Source organism: Octodon degus, unplaced genomic scaffold (assembly GCF_000260255.1).
Source record: "Octodon degus isolate 3935 unplaced genomic scaffold, OctDeg1.0 scaffold00241, whole genome shotgun sequence".
In the NCBI taxonomy this organism is placed as follows: domain Eukaryota; kingdom Metazoa; phylum Chordata; class Mammalia; order Rodentia; family Octodontidae; genus Octodon; species Octodon degus.
The window spans coordinates 2537937-2543031 of NW_004524817.1; the positions used below are offsets into that span (position 1 = coordinate 2537937).

The 5095-nt window shown below is 41.6% G+C and overlaps 1 pseudogene; it reads right to left on the reverse strand.

Annotated features, from left to right (window-relative positions):
* Window positions 1–1289: 1289 nt before the first annotated feature.
* On the reverse strand, window positions 1290–2877 carry LOC101590960 (annotated as a pseudogene).
* Between the last annotated feature and the right edge of the window lie 2218 nt (window positions 2878–5095).

The following is a 5095-nucleotide window of genomic DNA, read 5'->3' on the forward strand; positions in this document are numbered from 1 at the left end:
TTTAACTTCTGAGGAGCAGGGTGAAAACTGTGACCAAGATGCAGAACCTGGTGGAATGGGAAGGGGCATGTGGTGGATTAACTAGTGGCCACCTAGCTAGACTGAGTCATTGTGGTTCCGGGTCCGGAAGGCCAACCTGAGTATCCAACAGCAGTAAAATGCAGACTGGAGGGGAAGAAGTTTGCTGTTGGTTCTCCTGAAGAAGCTTGTCTCATTGGCTTTCTTGATATGAACTCAGCTGTTCCTATCATCAGAGGAGCTTGGGTCCTCACTGTCACTGAGGATGGCTGTAGTTCTGTTTGGGGAACCTGGTCCTTAACTTGAGCATCACTTCCTGGCTCCAGTGCTGATCCCTCAGCTGGTGGCACAGAACTGTCATTCCACTAACACGGACTTTCTAGCTTCCACCACTAACTTCTGGGCTTTCTCAGTGAAGAGCCTTGATACGGACTTGCGTGGGACATTGTCATGGGCCCTAGGCTTCCAGTTGGACTTTTGGAGGACATTGCCATAGGCTCTAGTCTTTAGCTGGACTCATAAAGGGCATTTCTATGGGATCCAGTCCCTAGCTGTATTATGTGGGCCTCTAGTGTGTGAACTAGATCATTTGTACTCTTCTGCATTTGACTTTTTGGTGAAAATTATAAAATAATCCTAAAAGTAAGTGTCCTATATTCCTTTGTAAACCCTAAATACAACAGTGTAGAATCCTGTTTTGCTTCTTTTACCAGCTGGTAGCATGAACTTGGAGTATTATTTTACTTCTTGAACTTCTGTTTCCTCACTTAACAATAACAAATGAAAAACTAACCAAGATAACTCTGGTTAATATGATTCTACACATGTTTACCTACATGTTGTGTAAAAGACATTGGCAAGCCATATAGAGCTAGCCTTCTTATACCTATATTCATACTAATATGTCTCAACTTATACACATATTTATATGAAAATGTTTATTATATGTATATAAATGCACATATTTTTCTAGAATGTCAATCTATGTTATCCGTATATTTATCATTCTTTGAATATTTTAGATTTTTTTTCTAAAGTAAAAATAGTTTGTTTGTGACCCAGTACACAAGGAAAAATATTTCTTTCACATCACAGACTTCACTTCTGACTCCTCGGAATGTGTACTTCTTTCGCTTCAATGAGAAGCTGCGGGAAGCCAAGCACCTGGATGACTAGAGCAAGGGGCTGGGGTGTCTCCATGGGGAGTGGCTGGGGCTGGTAGTCGCAAGTGGGTTCTCTAGGACATTAGGGGACCTGTGGTAGCCTGGAGTTTAGTCATCTCTACCACAGAGGCACAGCAGCGCTTTCACGTAGTCGCCCTTGGTGTCTTGCTGGATGTAGAAATACAAGGACTTGCCGTAGTTCTTGAATTCAGACCTGATTTTCAACAAGTCCACCTTACAGTGGGAGACCATGATTCTGATCAGGACCTTGTCGTGAGTGTCCTTACCCTTCATGGACTCATACAGCTGGTCAGCGAAGTACAGGGGTTTGTTCTGTATGCACTGGACCAGTTTCAGAAAGGCATTTTCCTGGTCTCCTTTGACTTCTTTTTTTTTATTTTTCATAATTTTTTGAGAAACAAATAGCAAGAAGACAGTTTCAAACCAAATTGATAGGACAGTTTCAATAATTAACACATTGCATACATTCTTCCTAGTGGTTAATTGCTGTATAAGATGCGGACATGACATCCTATTTACAAACACCATTAGAACAAATCATTCTATTCATTAAGAGAATGTAACTATATATCTATCCTAACCACTTTGAATACACAGATACAAAATGGACATTCATCTCTGTACCCTTTTTTTGTTAAGTTCCGTTATTTGAATATTATAGGTGTGTTAACTCAGCAAAATATTCTAAAAGAGTCCAGTAGCCCATAATAGTATTGGGTCTTCTGCTTTACTGGTAATGTCAGAAATTGTTGACCTGAGTCCCCCACAGCTCAACATAACAGCATGGCTTTACTTCTTATATTTCATTTTTATACTTTTCTGCTGGATGGTTAAGACCAAGGTAAAGCAGGACCTATGCAACAAGAGTTGTAACTTTTGGATCTGATAAGGTCAGTGAAATCCCCTCAAGATTTATCCTGTCCTTTGACTTCTTTCTTGATATTCTCCAACATATAATAGGGGCTATAGCTCTTGTATCTATAAAAAAATTTTCTGCAGGTGGCACACACTCTGCTCCGTTATGACGCTGATATACTTGGGGACATCTGTTCCTTTCCTCTTCACACCAGCATCATAGAGATCCCAAGCATCTTGGTCAGTGAGCTCATACTTAATGGCAGAGCCATCCTATGTTCATCTACTCTTGCAAGGGCAACCATCAGCTTGCAGAAGTCACCAGATGTGTCAGAAACGATGTCCTTCTCAAGGTTGGTCCTGTACATTTCCTTGTAGACTCTGTTCATCTCTTGCAGTTCCTGGTTGTTTCTGGAGCAGATGACCTCAATGAGAGAATCCTATCAGTCCCTAGCACCTTCATGGATGCTTTCAGCTCAGAAACATCATACTGAGAAGGTGTCTTCCATAGGCCCAAAATCACTGTCTCCAGGTGGCCAGTGAAGGCTGACTTCAGTGATGCAAGTTCCTTTTCAGTCCTCCTGTGGTACACAAAGGCGATGTCCTATCTCTGTGGATTGCTGTGGTTGGTCAGAATGTTGATGATGGTGACCCCATGCACACCTTTGGCCTTGATGGCCATCTCAATGTTCAGGGCATCCCGCTTGGAGTCAAAGTTGGTGTGGGCTTTGATGGATCCACAGGCACTGGGGGGACGGGTGCAGTGATCTCACTCCAAGCTAAGCTTGCACAGAATTTTGTGAACTGTAAACATTTTGAATGAAGCTAGGCCACACTGATCAAGTGGATCAAGCTAACTTCTGGGAGCCTACAATTTCTGTTATAAAGTGAAGAAGATTGGATTGAGTTGTAGAGAATATAAATCCTAAGCTTCTTTGTACCTCTGAGTAGTTTTGTGACATTAGACATGCCACACAGACTTTTTGGGCCTCAATTTCAGCTACAAGAGGAAGAAATTGTGAAACATAATCATTTTTATGCCTATAATTGTATGAAGCCTGTATTAATTAAGATAAGAATGATTATGTTGTTTGGTAGCAAATTATGTTTCAAATCTTGTCACTTAAAATAACAAGTTTAACACTGCTGAATAGCCTAAGAGCCAGTTAAGAGATAGTATTAACCATTCTTCATGTGTTAGCTCAGCTAGATGGGCTGCCTGAATCTTGTGTTTCTGCTTTTAGAGAGGGCTACAACTTTGCCCTGCCAGTATCAGCCCTGATCACATTTCACTGGTCAGAACTGTTTATGTTAAGGTAGGCAAGTCTGTATGTAGACCTTATTACATCATTGGAAGATGAGTATAAAATGAAATATGGTGGGAATGTGGTACTGGTCTCTTCCATAGCACTAAATTAAAATAGGGCATGGAGCATCTCCTATGAAGAATTTTTCTGGCCTTGACATCATGGTATGTGGGACACATTAATCCGACTATGTTTTTTGACAGAGCAGGAGGTTTGCCTCCTATACTGGATGACTCTAAAGTTGCAGGGTGGTCCTGAGACTTCTCTTAGCTGTTTGCATAATTGAGCATTCCAACTTTGCAACTCCTATCCTTCAAGACTGATGGTGAGATATTTGTACTTCCTTCAGTAGGTGGGAAGAAAGGACCAGAATTTATATGACACATGTGCCAAAACAAAGACAGCTCCTGGATTAGCTCTCTGAAAAATAAATATATTTAGAAAATAAGAGGAAGGACAGATGATTAGTCTTTTTTAGCAATAATGTTCATGACTTTTTAAATATGTTTTTTATGTTCTATGCCTTTTCAGGGAGAAAGCAAGAGTCTTGGGAGAAAGAAAGTGATCACGAAGGGTCAGAAATGGAAGTCTAATAGCCAATTAAGACTCAGCTTTGGAATGGTGCTAGGGAGGGGATATCAGCTTTGTGGCTTGTTATTTCTCTTTATCAAAGTCAAGGGAACTTTACTGAAGTCTTGATTGCATGGCTTCCGTGGGGCCTGAGTGGCTTATGCAGTAGCACAGGTGATGACAGGTAGCAATCTTAGGTCAAAGCCTTTGGGCTGTTGATGTTTGCAGGAGGATTTTTCCAGGGAGATTTGCTTCTGCCCACTAATTGTGGTCATATATTTTATAGCTTGGGGAGTACCATAGTGTAAGTCTAAGTGCTGCAAGAAACAGTGTTTGTGTCTGATTTGGCACAAGCTATAGCTGCTGGACCTTCCAATGGGCTTCTGAACCCATCCTTGGTAAAGCCACACATGGATTCTTAATCTTTGTACACAATTATGTATGTTCCTACCCATACAATGTAATTTGCTTGCACCCAGAGAACTCTCTCATCTCACTTGTAGTCCCTACTTTGTATATTTATCTTTTCTTCTCACTGCTGTTGTTTCTCAACACTGTCAATAAACACCTATTCTGCTAACTCTTTAAATATTAATGTTGCCTGGGCAACATCTTTGGCCCTCCTTACTTCTCCTTCAATGTACCTTCTCAGGGAGTTTTACCCATCTTAGGGACCTTCAACCACTACCCAGAACCTCTATAATGATGAACTCTGGGTCAATCCAGCCACCCAATTTTTCTGTGCCCACACCAGGGTGACATTTGTGGGGATATAAGCAGTAGTCATTAGGCCACAAGGGTAGTTTCCAGACTGACCAAGCCCTCAGTGCTGCCTGGCCATCCTTCTCCTTTATGTAGGTGCTACCCTGTTTTTGTCTCTTGCAGAAACAGTTTTAGAACTTCTTATTGAAACATAACCTCAAATTTTATTCCATAGATTTATTGGACTACCATTGGTGCTATGGCCCATATTGAGGTGTCACTGTAAAATCTTATGTGCTCAGAGGTGGGGCTTTGGAGAAGATGATTGGATCTTGGGGGGCCGACATTCCCAGGTGGATCCACTCACTAATGGGTTTATAGCTAAATGTGACATTGGGAGGGGAAGGCTGGTTGGAGGCATGGCTTGGGGAGGTCTGTCACCTTCTCTCTGTCTCTCTT